Below are 22849 nucleotides of genomic sequence, written 5' to 3' on the forward strand. Positions count from 1 at the left end.
CCTGGTAATCTGTTGTAACCAGACCAGTAGTTCTGTGTCCTTGCGCAGTAGTGCCTCAGCAGAAGGTCTATCTGTGTTAATTGTTGTGGCGAAGAACTGTAGTGTAAATGAAGAGGGGTAATGTCACTCCAGTTTTTTTTTTTTTCGGTTAGCATCAACTTAGATGGCAACTAAATTTGTTTTTTAGTTCTTTAAACATCCAGTGAGAGAATGCAAGATGGCTTTCCGCATTAGAATTGTCTTTTGTTAAATTAGTGTAGGTAAGACCAAATTATCAAGTGGACTTTTTGTACATTAACCAAAATAAAAACAAAACAATATTCATATTATTCCCATATTAGGAGGCACGTTATTATTCCAATATTTGACAGCCAGTCGCCGATAGGTGAACTCCATCAGATCCTGTCTTCTGTTATTTCTTGATTTTTATGTCTCACCTACGAGGGGGAGCAGAACGCCTGATTCATCTTATTCAACTTCTTCATACATCTCTTCAGTACGATCTCTCCTTGGCTGTCTAGTTACTAAACTTTGAAGACCACACCTTAAGCCATTTTTCTTATGGGCATCGATTTGTTCTCACTATTCTGGTCGCCCTCCTATGGATCCTCTCTAGAAGTTCCGCGTTTTTTTTATGTATGTACTGTATTCCAAATGCTGTTTAGTTCTCGTGTACAGAGGGATAAGGACATCGTTCACCCTACTTGCAAAGGGTCTATAAATTATGGACGGGACATCCCGCGCCTTCCTAGCCACCCATTTATATTGCATGGAAAACTTCGTCAGTTTGAATCGTAATATCCAAATGTTTTTCGTCTTGAATCACTTATAGATCCTCTCCTCCCACTCCTACACTTTCAAGTGAAAATTAACTTCGAACTCTGCAGTTTAATTTGTTACTTAGAATTTTGTTGATGTAGTTTAGCAGCTCTTTGAAGAGCTGTTTATTGCCTTAGTAAAATGACAATTAGCAGAAACAATTCTGCATTCGAACACTGCATACCTCTTGTTTAAATAGCCATTAATGAAGATCGTGTACGATTGTGTGTGGCAGTTAAGTTCCCAGACTGGTGTGCCATAAAAAGAACACAAAGTGAGTTTTTTTTTATAAAAATGGTTTTATTTTTATTCAAAATAAGAGCTGATTGAATGCACTTTGTACATCGTTCTGAAAGAGTCGGCGAAGGTTACATTTTATGTCCTCGACCCGAAATCTTTCCTTTGAGAGCAGTTTTTGCCTTGGAAAAGAGGAAAAAAGTCTTCTCGTGCTAGGGCTGATGGTTGATTTGTTCAGTACCATGTTTCGTCAAAAATGTCTTCACAACGAGTGAGGAATTGGCGGGGGCATTGTCGTACAACTGTCATTTTCTCGAAATTGCGGCCTCACCCGGGAAATGTGCTTCAATAGTCTTGAAGCACCCGTACATACATTCTCTGAATCACCTCTCCCCTCCAGTTACAATTCCTTGTGAACCACCTTGTCTGTCGAAAAACTTGATCAGCATAGTTTTGATCTTGGACTTCTATAGAACTTTTTGGGCATTGGTGATGATTTTGAAGTCCACTGCATGCCTTGACACTTCGTCTCTAGGTCGTACTGAAAACTCAACACTCATTCAGTAACAATAGTCGAGGAAATTAGGATGTAGTGACAAATCTAGATTGTTTTCACATGATGACACTTTGCTTTTATTCATCCGTGAGGTTGTGAAGCACATTTTGCGCAGGCCTTTTGTCTAATTCTTCATGAATTTGAATCAACTCCTTATTCATATCCAACTCATGAGCCATCATTCTGAAAGTCAAACGAGGATCTCTTGCCACAACTTCACGAGCTTTTGCAACTCATTTCTTGAAGTTGATGGACGCCCACTTTTTGGGTCATTGCCAACATCCACATCCGTCTTTGAACTGCTTATATTAATCAAACACTGATATGGCTTAACATTTCATCAACATAAGCAGTTTTTACGTTTCTGTTGCAGATTTTCCCAATTTAAAGCAAAACTTGATATTCTTTCGTTCTCCATTGCAAAATCGTGACACGGAATGTTAACGCTAATAAAGAATCTGGACAATCTCTATACCACCATCTGTTGGATGAAGTTAGAACTACAACTTGCCTTTTCCGTTTATTTTCAAACTCATCCAACATGACCGCACCAGTCTGGGAACATGATTGTAACCCCTCGTAGGAAAATGATCATGAAAATTCGACTGCAACATTTTGTATATCTTATTTATTTTTTTTATTAATGGTATTTTCTTTTCATTTTACGATTAAGATGATATATTTATATTACCTTAATTTATTCATTACGGAGCATGTTAAATGTAGTTCACAAGAAGCTGCTATTCTTAATATGGATGACTCATAGTCATCCATGATGAACCATGGATGACTTATCTGAAAAGATTTGTGTACGTCAATCTGATACATTATTACTAAAACCGTATGTGAATGTTTGTACTTCGGTACTTCAAATATTATCCGGTGGTACGCTGGGATAGTTATCAATAACAACGTGGTGTCCAACTTGTTTTCTTTAATAAAATTTACGTACCCAGTTGTAAGGCGTGACTGTCAAGCCAGAAGATTAGCTTGGGCGGCTCTTAGTGTTGTCCACTCCCTGCAACAATCTTTGCAAAAATATGAAACTCGAAAATGGCACTACGTACGTATTTATAAACTTTTATGGACTAAATCCGTCACGCTCTAAAAGTGAGGTATGATGGGTTAACGAGTTGCCTCAATATTGCACAAATAAGCAATCCAATGTTTCTACAGTATTAGAAATTTTCTGTTATGACATTAGTTCAGTACTGTAGTAGAAAATAAAACTTGTTTTTTCATATAGCAAGGAGCCCACACAACTTTCATAACGAGCTTAGATACTGCACCACAAATAAACTCAATTGCAACAAGATGGGAAATTTATTCTGATCAATCATTTACTGTATTAATGCAGTCGTATGTTGGTAGAATACAAGATTGTTGCTTGACCTTATGCCAAGTGGTTTCTAGAATATCAAACGATCTGTCACATATCGTATTACACGTGCGACACAAGGTGGTCATGCATGGTTTGACACGAACTAGATTAAAATACGTTTTTTGGGCCCCGAACCACTTAAAGTGTATTTCGACCCTGTTCTCCTTCTGGCTACTGTGTCAGATTCGTGAGAAATGACAACGGATTGTACCCATTTCATTAAAAATAGGCCCCTTATTTAGTTTGTGTGCATTCATGCTGAACAGGCGACTGACGTGGTAATTAATGGCACATTTTGTTTTTAAATCAATCAGATTTTACGTGTAGGAGTAGCAGTAAAACATGCAAAAAGAGGTTCTTTGCTTGGTGTGGAATGGCCCAAGCTTTTCCTCTCCATTGTTCTCCTTAACGGTCGAAAATTTACACCTAGAATCCGATAGCATATGAAGTGCAGAGCTGTGCCAAGGCATGGGTGGTTGGAGCACTGGTCCCTAATGCATTTCTGCTAGCATCGCAAAACTTAAAATAAAAGTTGTAGGGGACCCATTATGAGCTGTTTGTTCAGGGTGCTGTAATTATTTAGGCATGGCCCTGACAACGTATCAGCCATCAGTGCGGAAACTCACTTGAATATTGCTGCATTAGGTTGCCCCCTCCAATAGCTTATTAGAAGCATGCTGTTGTATTTGAGTTTTTTTTTATCCTGAAGATTAAATTATATCCATTTTCTCAATGAATATCGCATTTATTTTCCTCCTTTCCACTTCAAGACAAGGAAGTGAAGAAGGGTAATTTCTTTGTTTTGCAATCTTTATCTTAAAGAAAAACTCTTGGTAAATTTGGACCAAGAATTTTTTTAACTTTGGTTTTCATTTGTCCAGAGATATGGTTCGTTGGATAAAACGAAACCATCTTTTGGATGATATTGTTTTATGTAAGAATTGCGGATGATGAAACAACTTTAACAAGTTCTTAGTTTTATGGATCCCTGTGCGATTGGTTCCCAGTGAAAGATGCGCACAACTTCCAGGTCGAACGATGTTACGAAGAATCATTTAATGACGTATAAAAGTAAAAATAACTAAACGTCTCAGTGAAAGCACTCGAACGTACTCCACTAATTCACGTGAACCAGGCTATAACCTACATGCCATAAGGGTTATTCACCTTTTCCACGTGCACCGTACCCCATTTCACCAGCCGTGTCAGAGGTACACCTGCTAAGACAAAGTTCGGTGTGTTTTATGTATGGGAATTCAAGTTTCCTTATGGACAAGTGTCTGTTACAGATTGGGATAAACACGGATCCGGGTTTTCCAATTGCGTCATGCTACCGCTTTCGTAGATGATTCTGGTAACGTTGAGTGTGCATGACGCATTGCATTTTTAATCGATAATTTGATGACCATTCATATTTCGTTGGTTCTTTCGAATATTATGGTAACTTAATCAGAAATTTCAAGTATTTACAGCATTTGTTTTCCAAATGAGATTTCTTGTACTGCGAAATCAATGATTGTCATTCTGCAGCGGTTTTTTCCCTTCTCCCCTTTAATAGAAATTATGAATGTCTCCTTAGAATTCTCAGGTTATACAAATGCCTTGAAAGATGATACGATTTTTTACCAAGTCCAGCAATTCTTAATCCTCATATGTATACATTTCTTTGACGACATTGAGTTTTTGGACTTCCGTTAAAATTAGCCGTGATTCTATTTTGCATTTGGAAAAGCTATAATACATCTTATAAATTTGACTTCTATAAATGATTAAAAATAATGCGCACTTAACTGGGCATTGTACAGGGTCGTACTTTCCATTAAGTACTGTGCCTAGCTCTTACGAAATATTTAGGACCTACGAAAAAAAGCTACCTAAATATATGAACGCTTTCGAATTTTAAAACATTAATGTAAATGCCCTTGCGTTAAATTTAATGTAGTGTGAGCCAAGTATAACCGTACCTAGCAGCTACAAACACCGAAGAATGGCTCACGTGTTCATTTGATGCTTCAGATTTAACTCTACATTCTAATTATACATGGTCTTACCCTCTCCGAAATTTGGCTTTGCCCTGTTGTACGTGTAGAAGACAGGTGGCCCTATTCAGGAAATTCTTTACCACAAGCAGATCTTGTTTCCATATACCAATCAATCCTCAATGCAAGTTAATCCCGACTACAATTTTCTCGCTGCATTAAGACTATTGTTCGACACTTCCGCTCTTTATTGGAACCTTTACCATCGGAATGCAACGTGTGATTAGCATATTTTTTCTGTGTGGTTTGGCATTTATCCAAAGCTGTCTCCGTTGACCTCATCCACACCCACCCTTTGAATATCCACTGACTCCATTTATGGCTGCTAGCTTCCATGACAACCTGTGGTGCCTTTGACGACTACTGCGTGCGTTCCAGTATGGGTTTCATCGCTTGAATGGTGATGTATCCTTCTACGGTTATTTATTCCCGTCACGAAGATCGGTACTTATTGGGGGACCGTCGCTAATCGGATTAATTGCGTGAAGAACGCTAGGACGGGGTGACGCACGTAAATGCTGTACATGTTCATTAGTGTTTTTCCAAGAATGCTTGCAATTTTGTATAAAAGTGTATTTTTAGTTGAGGGTGGGGAAAATACAACATTAAAGTTAATGCTGGAATATTCACAACCAAATTTCTAGAAACCTTGTAAAGTTAAGGATACAGCAGTAAAAAATACGTTAATACAGTATATTAAGATAGATATCTAGGACCTATCACGCTGGGTTCAAAATGGATGCATCCAAAGTGAGTCATTTTCGAAATGGATCGGGTGGGGGGCTTCATTTGGAACACTTTTGTCACTTTATTAGTGATTAAATAAGTCTTGCAAATCCTTGTACTATGATGTTTACCTAAAATAAATAAATTATGATGTTTACCTAAAATCTCAAAACAGTATGCCATAAATTTGATCCTGTTTGAGATATCATTAGTTAGGTGGATAGGCTGGCACTGTAAAGATTTGAACAATCCAGTGAGGAGATATACCTACAAGATGGTGTAACGAGTCTTCACGGTGCCTCCCTACTCACCAGTAAGACGAACACTTCAAAATTTACTTCGATTCATGAAATTTAAATCCATCAATGAAGTAAACTACTTTGTTTCTTCGGTAGGGAAGATATAAGCATTGGCTGCAGCATTATAATTGTTCAAAAAGTATTTCTACTTAAGCAAAAATCACAATTAATACCCCCCCCCCCATCTCAGATCACCTACACACTATCCTCCAACGTTTATTGGAATACCTCAATCCAGGAAAGTAATCGTTAATTATCTTGCATGAAAGTTAAATGGAAATACAGTACCATTTAAAAGGTATCTACATTCTGACAGGAATGGAATAAATCGATTGAGAAAAGCTGTATCCCTTCACAACTGGTGTGGAACATCCATAACCAACTGGTAGAAATGCATGCCAGAGAAGGTAATGTAGCCATTCATCCCAAGCCAGGTAGGTAGACCACTATTCATGATGGTTATCTACTTGGCTTTGGATGAATTAATGGTAGACCTCCAGTAATGATTCTCAGAGCAGGTTGACAGTTGAAATGAAGAGGAAACTGCAAAGACATCCTTAATGAGCTGACTTATGGACAGTTGACAGAACTGCGATAAGTGCTTGCATACTTATGAATCAAAGCTGTTATCTATTAATGCATGCCATTGCATTACAGCAACTGCAGAATGAAATGAAGTGGTGAATCCCACCACACAGTCCATACATCAGATGGATACATGTGATCCTGTTGTCTATGCATAAAGAACTTAGGATTGTATTGCATCAATAATGTTTGGTGATGGTTATGTGGCATAAACCTGTTTTGTGTTTGGATGTGGTTCAACCAGGGCTGCCATATTTTACCCTTCAAATCTGAGAACAATGGTTTAAACATAAAGAATATGGAAAATAAACATACTATTCTGTATTTAATGGGGCAGAATTTAAATAATTATTGAATCAAAATTAAGAAATTATTTGATTAACACACTGAATTTAATTTTAATGTTAGTGTAAAAATAATTATATATAAATTACATAGACAGAACTATCTTTTGTGGGAAGCAGCATTGAAAATACTTAAAAAAAATGTAATGGTCTTATGCTGACAGAGCAAACTTTGCCATCTCAATGAGGTTCATTGGTATTTCCAGCTAAGAATGAATCAGTGCACAGGAATGAATCTTAGTCCATAGTAGCAAATGATTTAAGTTCATACTTAAATCATTTGCGCTCACATCGCTGTATCCTTGGTAAAGGAAAAAATATTACAATTTGTGGGGAACTAGAGGAGCTAACCTGTACTAATTACAAGTCATTACTATTAAATTGTTTATTTTTAATGTATTTTTGCTTTGTTCCCAGTGCAATAGGTTTTCCCAGTGAATTATTTTTGATTGGGTGAGTGTATTTAATCGGTATTTTAACTTCAATCGGTAATGAAGTACCGCATGGGTGAAAAGCAAAATATTAAATGGATAATTAGTACTAAATTGAGAGGGTGCATTTCTTGATGGGGGCCTTCATTTTCTTAGATATTATCAGCATACGTTTTTAAAGCGGGAACATACCATCTTCTAAAAGTTGATGGATATTTAAGTATTGCAGCTGGAGGGGTATACTTAATTAGAAATGAAAGGGTTGAAACCCAGTTTAAACTCAATTCCTATAGTCACTCTGGGAACTTAATTATCTAAAATAACCCGGATGTCTGGACAGGGTGGGGGCTACTTCTCTGCCCGATATTGGCTAACTAAAGCCTCCATTGAAGATTTAGAAATTTCTGTAGTGTAGACAAATTCATAATAAACAATGGCCTGAATAAAAAATACAATAAGCATTGATCTTTACATTTGGTCGAAGTTGTTTTGCTTTTTTTTTTCGGTATTACAGAACACTAATTGCAGTCAGAAAAGTTCCACAGAGAGGACCCGACCTTCGTTTTTGGATCATAAGATTATGATCCAAAAACGAAGGTCGGGTCCTTCCTCTCTGTGAAAATTTTCTGACGAATCTGGGATGCGGGACACAAACTTGAGTAAAACTCATTGTATAAATCCTGCATTCAAATTGATTAACGTTATGTAGCAATTGGGAACGAGAAAAGGTGGTAAAAGATATTTCTAAATTATATTAGAAGATATTACATTTAATGTTGTGCATTAGGAGTTGGTGGATTTGAAAAACTGACTGTCCAATTTGATTCAACTGATTTCTGCTTCAGAGGGCAGTATTAATTTTTTGTTTTCAGCTAATATTAAGCCATATTTTATATTTTTTAAAGAATGCAATTCATTTGCAATGTGTTCTTCGTATACACTGAACATCTCTTGTTGCTGGTCTTTTAATATTTTCGCCAAATCTTGTTTTGGACGCTTTCTGCGATTATCGTGAAATGCACTTCGGGAAGTTTGCATCAGTTCAGTTATGGGGGTTGTCCTGATCGTCCTCGATTCAGATGAATGCTCACTATCATTTTCATAAGTTGGGGTTGAATCTCTTCAGTCACCAGCATCTTCGGGACGTTGTTCACTCTCCATAGATCTAAAATTGAAAATTTATTCAGTGCAATATAAGCAAATCCAGATTATATTGCATCAATTAAGATTAGTGGTGGTTATGTGGCATGAACCTGTTTTGTGTTTGGATATGGTTCAACCAGAGCTAAGAATATAGGGCTGCCATATTTTACCTTTTTCAAATCTGAGAACAGAATGGTTTCAACATAAAGAATATGGAAAATAAGCATACCATTCTTTATTTCATGGGGTAAATATTCTTTTTTAATTTAAATTCTCGTTTAAGAAAGATTTTGCATAAGTAAATAATTATAGGGATCGAATTAGTCAGGTTTTGTTTTAAACTGCGCATGCACGAGTTCTGATACGAATATCGCCATATACAAATGTATCTGGATGTGTCCACATAGGGAGCAATGATACAGTTTGTAAGAGCTAATGTCTCAAGTTCTGATACACAAATCCAGATGTAAAATGCGTAACATTTTTAGGTTTTCATGGAAAATGTTTCTTGGTCTGTCGTGAGCTTCCGATCAAAACAAAATTTGATGTTTTTAAATAGAAAATTTGTACTTGCATCACTGGCTGATCCATACTCCTGTTTCAATAGAGACGATATTGTTCCTTCAGAAATTTCAAACTGTTAAATGCTTACCACGTAGATGTATATACATCAGCTGCGTCACAACCAGATCCGAGTCGAGCATTATTTTTGCCACTTCCCTATTAAACTGACACATCAATTTCCTTTGATGTGCATTTAAGGCTACTGGCAATTTCTTAAAATCTTTGCTTCTATTAGAATCCTTGTATTCTTTACTTTGAATGTCCCAAACATTACTTTCTCTAATTAGCTCTATTAAAAGCAATGTTTTATCTTTTGTCCACATCGTCATTTTAACCTAAAGGAAATATCCAGTCTTTACCACGGTGTATCCCGAATTATAAGCACACAAAGCTGAACATAAATATCGGAGAATTCCATTCCATTCTGTTCTGGGAAAAGCTGATCAAATGTAGAAACAGCGCATGTGCCAGTTTTCTACTTTCATGAATATTGGTAAAATCACTTACGAACTGTATCTAGAAACGTCAGCAAGACGCATCTCATACAAATTGTATGAGCTGATGTAGCACGACTTAATACTACTCATTGGTTTTATGTCTAGGCAACTCGGGGTTTTTTTTTTTTTAGAATATTACTTAGTACCGTGCGTGGATTTGAAGATGAAGGATAGGATACTTGTTGACATTAGACTTGAATTTCTGTAGCTTGAAATACATATGAAGGGAGGTTTCCCGAAAACGGAAGCTGAAGGAATAAATGAGGAAGAAGAAAAGTTGGTTCTGTGAGTTTGAAGTTGGAAAGTAAAAGGATGCCAACAGGTTGTAGCATGTGTTCGGACTGCTTTGGAAGAGGCAGCAGGAATTATAAAGCCAATTCAGAACAATGCCCATGGAGGTATCTATAGAAAAGGCACGCGACAGAAACAAAACGTCTATTAGATAGTGAGACTGTTAATGTCATTAATTAGCTTAACTGCCCTTTATTGAATGGAATCCAAAAACCTGGAAGAGGTTTTGAAGACACCGTCCCAGATGAGGGAACAAGATTCCATGGTAGAGCAGATTTGCCATTTGTACGGAGTGAACAGCTGTTTAGAAGAAAAGTAACGCCGAGACTTAGAAACTACATTTAATTTTTTTTTTTTTATTTAGATGCAGAGGAAGCAATTTGTGATGTGCTTATGTCAAGAGAGAATAGAAGTCAGTAATCCCTAATAGAGATGTGATCTTGTCTAGACTTCTGAGTGTTGTGAAAAATAAGCAGAGGTACAGAAGAATCCATTTTGCGAGACATGACAGGACTGAGTTTTAGAAGGATTGAAATCAACTAAGTTGTCTTTGTACCGCTGGAGAACCTAGAGATCAACAATTTAAGGAATTGATAGAAGAGATAAAATTTTCAGTTTCTTAAACTGGAAGGGAATGAATGCAGTGTGCTATTATCAGTAAACCTGTAGATAGGATTTCTGGTCAATGGAAGGTCATTAATATAAGAGTGAGAGAAAAAACAGAACCTTGGGGAACATAGCATTAGTGGAGAACTAAAAAGACAGCCGTCTATAATCAGCCACTGTAAACGGGCAGAGAGAAAACTGGATACTCAATTTACAAAAAACAGTTGGCACACCATAAGACGGAAGCTTATTTAGAAGACCATGCCAAAAATGATCAAAAGCCTTTGACATGTCAAGAGCAACTGAGTTTCGCCATACTTTTCTATTGAATTTGTCCATAGATTGGTAACCGAAGCCAGTATATTACCAGTAGATCGACACTGGACGTATTGGCGATCATTGATCAGATGGATGGTTTCTAGGCAGATTAGGATTTGGCGATTAATGGATTTCTCCATTACTTTAGAAAGAGTTGAAGTGCAATGGGACGATAATTGGACGGGAGGAATCTGTCACCTTTTTTTAGGAATTGGCTGGATATAAACAAATTTCCAAGCAGAAGGAAAAACACCATTGCGGGGGGGGGAACTGCAGCCATTATCAACCTACTGCAGGATGGAAGCCTAACCAACGATTCATGTTGAGGGAAGTGGACCATAATCTGCCACGCTGGTACAGTGCTGGTTGGCAGATCGTATTTAGCAGGCTGGGGCTTGAGCCCCGGTCTACTCAAAGAGCGTGTGCTACTGCACTTCCGCCCATAACCACTCGGCTACTGAGGCCGAAGAGGGAGTAGAGATGGGAAAAAGTTCCGGCTAATAGGTTTGACTACAATTTGGACAAGCAAGTTTTCTATTCTTCGCCTATTAAATCTCTACTTTGGACTGATTAATAACTGCTTTACAATTATTGCGAGCTTTGTTGGAGGTAGAAAATGAATCTGGTGATTTGGATGCAAGCTTTAAACTACATTGCGATATGCAGCTTTAGTTAAACTTAGAAACGTTCGGTTTGTAAGTTTACTGTATTAAAAAAGACAATGATAAATTTTACCCATACTCTTCGTGCGTTTGGAGCTGTTTTTAAAAGAAAAGTTTCCCCTCTTATCCTTAATAATCAACGTCACAGGTGATTGATGCGTGCGCACCTCTAATAATTCACGATGAGTTTATTTTCCCAGCAGACGATAGTGCGACACTTGCTGAAGCCTCTGAACATCATGCGGCGTCGGAAAGGTGTCTCCCCTCCCATTTGCGGCCTTCGAAATTCGTGACCAGATTGTCCAGGAGTAAAGCTGACTAACGCAGTTGAAAGGAGGAGGGGAGGGAGGGAAGCACCATCCAATTATGGGTGTGAATGAATGGATCGGGCGTTTTCAGGGTCATAATGACGGAGTGTGCGCAGAGAATTTCCCGCCAACGCCGGTACAATGGCAGGATATAACAATTTGTTTAAGTAACTACGAATAATTTTCCATTAATTGATTACTGGCTGTACAGTGTGACCAAAAATGTTACTAGTATGAAATGTCAAGTAATTTTGCATTTCAGCTTTTATCTCAATTTCCAGTCTTGGACAGAAGCATTGCATTAATCGAAGTTGTCCGATTAGTATGTCTTTTAGTCTAAATCTTAAATCCCATTTAAGATTGGATTTAGTTTTAAGAGATATGACAACCCAGACCTGGATATGTCTTTTAGCATATTTAGGTTAGCAGACCTATTAGTTTCTGATGCATTTTAAGGCGCGGTAGCATATGCATAAACTTTGTCTTCATGTCGATCCGTCCTCATGTAATAACTCTACTCCCGGTGGACATTTTAATGAATATACAGTATACATTTGGACTTTAAAAAGATTATCCAGCTATTCCAATTTCTGTTGAAATCAGACCAATAGAAATCAATTTTCTTTGTTCGTCCGCATGTTAAGTCGACTCCCAGTGGATGGATTTTGATAAAATTTTATATTTCAATCTGTTAATTTGTGGTGCTTTCCTAAATTTCATTAAATAGGAACAATATAAATCGGACAGTTATTTCCAGTGAATGGATTTTCAGGAAAGTTCATATTTCAATCTTTAGAATAATTTGTCAATCCTTACCGAATTTCATTTAAAATTGGACCAATAGAAACCGCCATGTTTTTTTTCACACGTGTCACTTAAGTTAACTATATAGTTTATTGTGCTGAATGTACTATCATGGGCGAACAGGCAATTGGTTCAGTCTGTTTAAACAGCTGTCCATTGACGTACCTCATCCCTTTTAAAGTACACTACCATTGATGAAATTGCTTATGTTAATTTATTTTTCCCACTCTTTCAATAGTTTGGGCCAAATAAACCATTTATTGGTAGTAATAACATTGTAAGTCTGCATAAGAAATGCAAATAGCCTTAAGTTTTTTTTATTCAAACCGGAACGTTTAGGTAAATATTTGCGTACCTAACGCGTTTTTCCATGACTGACTCACGAGGAAATTACATCGCATTACGAAATCTTAACCGGGTTCCACCTAAAGATCTACAATACCCGGATCCAACTGTCCGCTTGTTTGTATATGAGTACATAGTCTGAAGTATTTTAGGTAACTTATTCCTTAGAATATTATTTATTGTATTTTTTTTGAAAAGGAATACTTCAAATGGACAAGCTCGTATTTTGATCTACCACCTTGTAAAAGTTACTGACGTTAGTTATACATGTGGCAGCATGGATTAGATTCCACAATTACTTCGTACGTGATGTTCATTGGCCAAACTCACCATTGTGGATAATTAATTTGCTGCAAAGATAGAAATAGAAATCACTTGCTAAATATAATAATAGGTGAACCACTGTAGAAAAGCAGTTATTAGAAATTAAAGTTAAGTGTTTAATTGATACACTACTGCTTTTATCAGGCCTAAATAGGAGCTAGATGTTTTGGTAAAACAATATTATAGTAAGGAGAAAAGCAATGGACAGCTGAAGGTCATTCAATAGGCCTGCCCACTATAAAATTTTTTTATTTTTTCTCCTCGTTTATGCTGGAAGTCCTTTAACTCTTTTTCATCATTTTTGTTCAAAAGGATGGAGTGGAATCCCTGCGCTCAAGCTTTCTTCGGACTCTTCTTTTTATAGCTTAATACGCCAGTGGGCAACTTTGGTATGGAACTATGATATGAAAATTTTGATCAAATTCAGAGCTGCACGGGAACATAAATTAAAATTCTTTTCATATTTTGGAGCACTCATCTATCCTTATCCACTGATTAGATGAGTTGTATAAGGCAGCAAAATATCTGCATTTACCAAATATAAAGATTGATATATGCGGTGTTATCCATTAATAGTACTGTCTGGCTAAAAAGAGCCTAACCTTCTATTCTGTATTTTTTTTTTTTTTTTGCGTGGCTCAATATAAAAACCACTTCTGGTGGGAGGTGGGGGGGAACGGAAGCACCTGAATGATTCAGAGCGCTTTTGTGTGCTCTGTAGAGATGTTATTAGAATATCTGTCCTATCTACAGCTTCACTAACAATTAGTACACTGTATTTCACTTTCCAGTCTGGTAGATTGTGTTCTTCACAACTAATTACCGTGATGGCCACCATATGTTCCTTTAAGGTTGGTCTTTGTGGGGGGAATCTTCATTTCTAAAGCTCAATCCAGCACAATTATGAGTATACTTGGAAAGAACTAAACCGTTTCAGCGATGGTTGGGCATTAATTTCTTAAATGTCTGTGCGTACTGTTGCTCAATAGTTACATTACCATGTGACAATGAGCACAAGAAATGATTAAGTATGTGTAAAATACTGACATGAGCCGCTGTCATATGATTACTTATCTATCTCTGAGCTTAATTTTTTTTATGAAATCCCCAAGCACAAGAGGTATTGGAACCTATAGTACTTAGTACCGTGCGTGGGTTGAAGGTTGAAGATGAAAGCAGAAATTTGTTAACAATTCACTTGAATTTCCGTAGATTGTAATTTTCAGGAAATAGATGTGAAGTGAGTTTTGTTCCAGAAAACGGAATTTGAAGGAATATAAAGAAAAGTTTGTTTGGTAAGTCTGAAGTTGAACAGTAAAAGGATGCTGACTGGTTGAACATGTGTTCAGACTGGTTTGGAAGAGTGGGAATTATATAAGCAAACTCATAATGGTACCCATGGAAATATCTGTAGAAAAGGCATGCAGCAGAAACAATGTCTGACAGAGAGAGAGAAGACTGTTAGATGCGGCATTAATTAACCTAACTGTCCTCTTCTGAATGGAGTCTAGGAGCCTGAGAGAGGTTTGGAGGGACCGCCCCATGGCAAAGTCAGATTTGGGATTTGTACAGAGTGAACAGCGGTTTGAAAGAAAAGTAACGAGGAGACCAAAAGAGAACCCAAAATTTTAATGTGTTTATGCCGAGAGAGAGATTAAAGTCGGATAATCCCTAATAGAGATGTGATCTTGTCTAGAAATCTGAGTGTTATCGAAAATAAGCGTAGGTGCAGAATAACCCTCTTTGAAAGATATGACAGGGCTGAGTTTTAGGATTGAAATCAACTATATCTTTGCCCCGCTGGAGAATTGCCTGGAGACCAGCATTTAAGGAATTGGTAGTGGATGTTTGAGAAGCTTTGTGCAGGGCAAGGTTCACAAACTGGAAGGTGGAATTCAATGTGCTGTCATCAGTAAAACTATGGATAGGATTTCTGGTCAATGGAAGGTCATTAATATACAAGAGGAAAAGGGTGGAAAAAAGAACCGAACATTGGGGAATACCAGCACCAGTGGAGAATTTAGATGACACAGCCGTCTGCAATGAGAGAGAGCGGGATACCCAGTTACAAAAAACAGCTGGTCTCCTATTTAGAATACCTATATGCCAAATACGATCAAAAACCTTTGAGATGTCAAAAGCAGCTGTTTGAATTTCATCAAACTTTTCCATTGAATTTATCCATAGATAGGTAACAACCAGTATATCACCAGTGGATCTATACTGGTTTTGTTAGGAAGGTTTCTAGACAGTGTAGGAGTTGGCGATTAGTGGATTTCTCCATTACTTTAGAAAGAGTAGAGGTAATAATTGGATGGAAGGGATTCACCTTTTTTAGGAATCGGCTGGATGTGAACAAATTTCCAAGCAGAAGGGAAAATACCTGTGGAATGAGGGCATATCCGAAGCTTCCCCACGTTTTATCCATTTCAAGTCATGCTGTATGGTCTTCGCCCTTCATAACGCGTGTGTAATCCCAACTGAAGTTGGAAGCTGTCTTGAAATGGATAGTGTATTGAAAATACATCGAAAATTTTATGGAAGCTGACCTTACACTTTGAAACATTGCTTCATGTTCAAAGCAACGATTATGAACGTGTGATTTGAAGAGAATAACATAGGAACATTGCAAGGGGTCCAAACTCAATTTAATTGATCATTTTTGGGATGAAATGGAATAGAGAATTCGGGCACAACCAAGACTACCATGTTCATTAGTAAACCTCAAATGCTTTAAAGGAAGATTTAAGCACAATACCGCCCATTCTATCAAAAATTCAAGAATTTCATGATGCTAAAGTAGTCATTACTGCCAAAAGTTAGTTAACAGGCTAAATTTCTTTGAATAAATTTATAATTCACAACAGCTGAACGCCCTTTTGCCGACGTAATAAATCATAATGAACTGACACACTAAACAAAAACCCCCAAACCTCTCTGGTAACTCGTGGTTTAGCTGTTTAACCTGGAGGTTGATTACAAACGTTTCCCAGACTGGACATTCATCCCGATTGTATTAACATCTGGCTCTGCGCCTTTCAAATACATATTTGTGGTATTTCTCTCACACTTCGTCTCCTAATATTCCAGACGTTGCCTTCACTGCACTTGGGACTCGCTGGGATAGTTTATCACGCCCCTCAGAAAGGATTAGCTGGCCACTAAGTGGTTAGCTGCTTACCAACCTGTTTTATTTATTCATTTATTTTTTAAGTAAAGTTCTGTGATTGTTAAGCAGAGCACCCCATTCTTTACGATGGGTGAGGAAACAATTGTATACCACGTGGGCCCTTGATATACGTCAGAAGACCGTAATTAAGGTAGGCCACGAAGCATTATGAAAACCGGTTTGTCACCGTTGTAGGTGACGGGAGTGCTTCATACATACAGGGAGGGAATATCTTAGCAGTTTGGTTTTGCGGCTGCACGTGGACGGAACATAGGAAAGGTATGTTCGGAAGTATACGTGACGGTTGGAATTAAATCACCTGCTCTGTATTACTCTACTAGCCACCCTCTGTGTGCATCCGTTCTCCATATTTTCAAGTAAATATAAATTTTATATCATGTGAAGTTATTTTTCTTGTCCTTTGATTTGGTTTCTAAGTGTTTCCTTTACAAAGATCAATAGACCTTATTACAGATAATCCTTCCCAAATGCAAAACAGACCAACACCATATCTAGTTATTTTGCTACCTCCAGCCGGAAGGCTCACCCTAGTTTTTCCTCTCGTATTTTTGAGCACCACCGATGTAAACATGTTTATCATCAGGGCTAACCTTGATGCCTTCTCAAGGGGATTCTTTAGATATTCCCTTCGCAGTTAAGGGAAGTAAAAGAATAATACATCTGTGTTGCATTATAATCATTGGATTTATTTTGACATTAATTGCACAATTTTCAAAGAAGTCTTCCACATCACGAAAGGTCACCGTATGTATATCAGTCCCTCCAGATATGTTTGTTGAATTCCAATAAGCTTAACATTTGAAAGTTTATAAAATGTGATTATTGATATTTCTGCGAATAGAAGTAACTTAACCATTACGGTTGGTTACATTAGTTAATTATATTATTTAAACTTTATTTTTATTTCACAATTTTCTGCCCTAAGATTTGTCTGAGGGATTGTGAATTCCCCAAACGGTCACGCCACTAGGTATGTTACTAATTAAAATAAACGGACTTCCGTTCTTGTTTTTTTGATTGTGCAAGTCAGTTTGCTTAAACTCTAAAGAATCCCCCGCCTCGATCAGTATGCACAAGTCGTTTCTTTAGAGAAATACTGCCCTTAATTTGCATAAAAAGCAGGTCAAATCAAATGGAAATATCTAATTTTTTTTCTCTTCTATTCTGGTATGAGTTAAATGTAGCGCAAATCATTGAAAAAGCGAAGTTTTTTTTTCTAAATGGAAAACTATTGCCATATTTAACCCCAGGGGCTCCCATCTGGTGACTATGGGCTTGGCACACCCAGGGTCCTGAGCTGGATGTATCATTCTTCTTTCTTGGTGATTCCCTTCTATTTCTTCCTCACTCTCAGGGTAACTCATTTTTTAGCTGGTGTAGCATAAGCCCCAGGCTTCCTTGCACTATATGGCTAGTAATAATATTACTAAAATAACAAATCTTTTTGAGGTGCATGGCAAATAATTATTTTATTTTAATGACTAAGTCTGCATTAAATATACTACAATGGCTTTTATTGTTTTCACTGCTTTCAATCATTAGACGTCTACATCTCATTTGACAAGTTCATAATATTCATAGTACGTTCATTTCCATGTTAACATGACGAAGTAGCTAACTGTCACCATATAAAGAATATGGCAAGACATTACAATAATCATTCAGATTTAGTAACATAATCTTTAGTTAAATGACGCATATTGATATGTATTTTCACCCTCTCTTCAGTTAAGAGTACCAAGCGAATCCATATTTTCCCTCGTCTGTCTCAATATCACGAGGCGACGAGCAGACGATATGGTACTTGACTGACAGACGAATAAAGCACGAGCAGAGACTGTCTTTCGAACTTTTGTTTCAGGCTGTCAGTACTGCTCATACATTGAGGAGAATATCTCCATTTTGAATTTCCAGGCATTCACTACAGTATTTAGTTACTGATAATAAATACCGCAGTTTTTATTTATTTCTTTTTATTATTTTTGCAGTTTGCCAGTTTTCATTCAATAGTTTAGCCCATTAAAGCGACCATTCATTCAATGTTAAATAAATCTGCAGGGTTGGGTATGTGAGAACACTCAGTGACAAATACCTATATGCGCAGTTTTAGCGATTTCTAGTCTTCTGTTAATGTTCAGGTCAAATTACTGTTGCGCGACGTCTAGGTCATGCTAAAGACCGTAGCGGCCGCAAGTGGGCGAATAATGGAACTGCTCTTAGAACACGTGAATGGTTGAATGCCATAATGTTCTATTAGTTCTTGCCATATCAGTTTATTTACCTCTTCACTCCTTCCAACCTTGTGAAGGGGGGGGGGGGGTCACCATAGTGTGGTGGTGTCTCGGTGTATGGAAGTTCCGTGTTCCCCGCCTCCAAATGTTTGTCGAGCCCGTGACGATAACGATTTTCGTCGTTCCGCGTTTTGATCTCGTGCCACATGGTTGGAACCTTGACCGTTGGGCTAAAGTGTCGACGGACGATATATTATCCCATCTTTCCCCTTCCTCCGTGTAACAGATTCGTTGCATTCCTGAGGCTTCGTTGAGAAATTTGAGTTGACCCACGAAGCATACTTTGAGCCAGACGTTTTAGAATTGGTTGATGTTTAACAAGGAAACTTAAAGTACGTGTAGTAATAAAGAATGCAAAGAATTTGTTTCTTCTGTACTTATTTACGTAATAAGGAGTTCGGATTCTAATAGCGTCCGAACCACTTTTGCTATTTCACAGGCATTTGAAAGGCAGGAATTGGCCATTTGATTCCAAAGTGACTGACCTTGAGCGAATAAAGGAGACAGCCGGCATATTTTGTTTCTATAGAATTAGGGAACACATTCTTCGGCTGTGTGATAGATTCTGGGAGGGATTAAACTGAATCAGTCGAATGATTTTCAAAAGAATGCCACACCCAGTAGAAATACGCAAAATAATACAATACCAGGATTAGAAATAATGCATTCAATGAATATTTCAGATGGCACCCTTGTGGTCTAGCCAGTGTTTTGATCTACTTAAATCCGCGCTTCCTACTGAAGAACAGTATGGTCTTGAAAATAAAAACAAACTTCACTGACAGTTTCTTAAAATAGAAACTGCTGCGGTGAAATATCAAAGGCTAAGATAGATGGTGCTGTTGATTGAGTTTTGCACGTGACATTTCGAAAGTGTTTCTTGGAACTGTCCTTAATATATAACCCAGGGTTTGGATACGCACATTCAAGAGTTATTTCAACATAAAAAAAAAAGTTTTTATAGTAATTTTATGCTTGTAATATGCAGTATCATTTGATATCCAATCTCATTTTTATAGACGAAAGTAGACCTTTTCTGAATACTCGAAAAATCGAGTATGAAATTGGTCAAAATGCTAGTGGATGACTGACTGTACTGTCATCTGGTTCCCACAATTGCACGCCTCTAATTATGAGTAGAAAATTCATTTGCATAAATATTTTGTAAACTAATGTTATCGATTGGAGTTGGTAGTTTCGCTTCGATATTAATGATTCATACGCAAGTCCAATCAATTATACATAATAGCGTTTAAAACTCATTCCTTATTAATCTACTGAACTAAAGAAATTCGCAGAAACATCATGGCTGCCCTAACGGAATAGATACGAAATAAGCTGTCATTTTATTTTAAAATCCAATACAGATAAATTGGCGATCTTTGCAATAAAGATAATTGCATAACCCAAAGCAGCAAAATATACAGATTTTTGAAAATTTAAAAGCAATACCCCTTCATAAATACCTCTACCCTACCCAAGTTTTCACAGAAATCCGTTCGCTTTTATAAATTAAATGTAGCGCCCCCTTCTAGTGTTGAATAAAGGTTAATTTCGATTAATTTCTAATACTAAAATAAATCAAATGGGGAAATTGAATATTGATCTAGGTTTGGGGGGGGGGGGGTTTCTACGCATCAACTAATCGGTATCTTTTGCAGACTAGGTGAAAAATGAAAATTCGAAGTACTTTGGCCCTTTTCGAGTTACGAAACTCCATGTCGTGCCAGATAGATAATTATGACTATCTCCTGATGAAGTTAGCTAAGTTTTTTATCCAATTTTTTTCATTCAAAAGCGTATATATTTACAAATTTATTTCCACATAAATCAAAACTTCGACTTCAATAATTAACTGTGCAAAGGAAAGCACATTTTGACAGAGCATCCGCGCATGTCTGTTTTGGCTTAGATTAAATAACTTGTTTTATAGTTGTGTATTAGCTATACTAAGTTTATAGGAGTGAAGCTAATATGATTGCATATCAATTATATTGAAGCTTAAGCTGAAATTTTAAATTGACTAAATGTCTCCTAAGACTTGGTTCAAAATGACAAACGTTTTTTGTATTGTCTAGGAGATCGTACTTTACGGTTTTGCATAAATTCATCACGCCACTAGTATCCTCAATCAGATACCATCACGACGGAATGTTTCTATGTTCCGTCTTACAGAGCCCACCTGAGTGAGTGGACGAACCCACATAATTAAGCATTTTGTCTATCATTAGCAACTGAATGTTGTTATTTTTCAAAGCGAACCATGAAAATATCTGAGAAAATGCGTCTAACGGAAACCGAACGTCTGTATGATGTGGAGTGGATTGAGTTAAAGAATCATTAATCTGACTTCTCTTTTGGATAGTCAAGCTTTGGGAGCACCAGAATAATTTTTAAAACAGTATTCGATCAAACCTTATGGGTTTGATCGAATACTGTTTTAAAAATTAAATTCGATTTCGCTTCGATTTCGAACTACTGTCCTCTACCACTAATATCCAAACATCCCTCCGTTAATAGTTGTGTAACCTCAAACACAATCACCACGTGACAGGCAACTATAAATGTTTGTAGATCTTCGAGGAGACAGTACGATTGTGAATGCAAGATTTGAGTTTCCAGCGCAGAATAATAGGGTACCACATCAGCTGTCCATCTACATGCCATTTCAATGGCACATGATTGCTTGGTTGACGGCTGGTGATGTGACCTGCAAATGGAAGGGACTGGTGAATCTGTTCTGAGAAACCTCCAAAGCTGACGGAACGTGAGCGCCCTGCAAAGAATTTTTTTGCTTGAAACTCAGGTTGACATTGCATCACACACAGGATCTCAGTGAAACGATTGGAACACGTGGGCTCTAGGGTAGTGCAAAGAATGCTGCATTAAATGGTTACCACAAATTAAAGGCCGCCGTAGTCTAGTGGTCAGGCGCGCGGGTGCATAAGTAATGTGCCTTGAGTGACAGGGGTTGAAGCCCGTGACTGCTGAATACGGTGCTGTTTCTTATATTCTGTCTATATTGTGAACTCCTCTTGCCATTTGGTCTTCCCGGAGTATAAACAGAATTTATTTAATTGTGCAGCCGCATATAAGCTATTAATAACCCCAGCTAATGCCAGACTCACTTGCGTAAGGACCGCCATTCTTGGACCAGAGATCAAGAAAGCTATGCTTCTGAGTGAGGAGCCATGGTACATGGTGTTATTGTAAAGCAATTTTAAGACCTCGTTTGGAATGCTGTGTTCAAGTATGGAGACCTCATCTGAAAAAAGGTATTGGGCTTCTTAAAAGGGTCCAAATACGAGCAACTCGAATGGCGAGATCAGCAAAAGGACACCATACCAGGAAAGACTGCGATTATGTGAGCTACAGAGCGTGGCAACCAGGCACATCCGAGGTAATGATTGAAGTTTATAAGGCACTGAGAAGGATTAGTAAAATGAATGAAGGTGGAATTTTCACTGTTATAAAGAATTCCAGAACCAAGGGCCATCAACTCGAATTACACGGGTTGAGGTTTAGATTAGCCAGCGAGTCGTTGATTGCTGGAATAAGTTGTCCTCGCAGGTAGGTTGACGCTGAACAAATTCAAAGGTCAACTGGATAGTTATATGTACGAGGAAGTAAGCATATAATTTTTATTTTTTTTATTTTATTTATTATTATTTTTATTTATTTTTTTTTGCGAGTGCAGCAAAAGCCCGTGGCTTCCTTGCACTATATAGCGAATACTATTACTGTTTGATAGTTGTGCCTGGGTGTGACGAATGCCCACAGCAAGTCCACTTGCCGGACTGTATTGCCACTGCAGTGAAGTTTGTTCTGGGGCTATTTTTTATGGTTTGACCTGGGATCATTAGTAGCTTTGGACAAACTATGAATGTTGAAGTCTATCTAGATGTCATTCTGCTTACGTTGCGAATGGTTTGAGGACTTAAGCATCTAAAAGTTAGTGGCCAGCTCAGAGCCGGACCTCAGTCCTATAGAAACCCACCTGGCATTTGGATTTTCTGGTGCGTGTGTTGAGGAGAGCCCACCAAAAAAGTTGTTGGTTGCCTATTTTGAAAGCTGAATGGTGGAAAATAT

At 37.6% G+C, this 22849-nt stretch overlaps 1 protein-coding gene across 2 annotated transcripts in view; it reads left to right on the forward strand.

Annotated features, from left to right (window-relative positions):
• The window catches only part of Tep2 (Thioester-containing protein 2), a 198383-nt gene that overhangs the window by 5670 nt on the left and 169864 nt on the right, over positions 1–22849 (forward strand). Inside the window, exon 1 of one of the 2 annotated variants that reach the window (XM_090377516.1) lies at positions 16687–16825. The exons of the other annotated variant lie outside the window; for it this stretch is intronic. The gene's annotated coding sequence lies outside the window, so the exon portion shown is untranslated. Of the gene's footprint in view, positions 1–16686; positions 16826–22849 lie in introns of those variants that run through there. 2 annotated transcript variants of the gene reach the window in all.

The sequence above is a fragment of the Mastigoproctus giganteus genome, chromosome 7 (genome assembly GCF_048544385.1).
Source record: "Mastigoproctus giganteus isolate SK-2022 chromosome 7, ASM4854438v1, whole genome shotgun sequence".
Lineage (NCBI taxonomy): Eukaryota > Metazoa > Arthropoda > Arachnida > Uropygi > Thelyphonidae > Mastigoproctus > Mastigoproctus giganteus.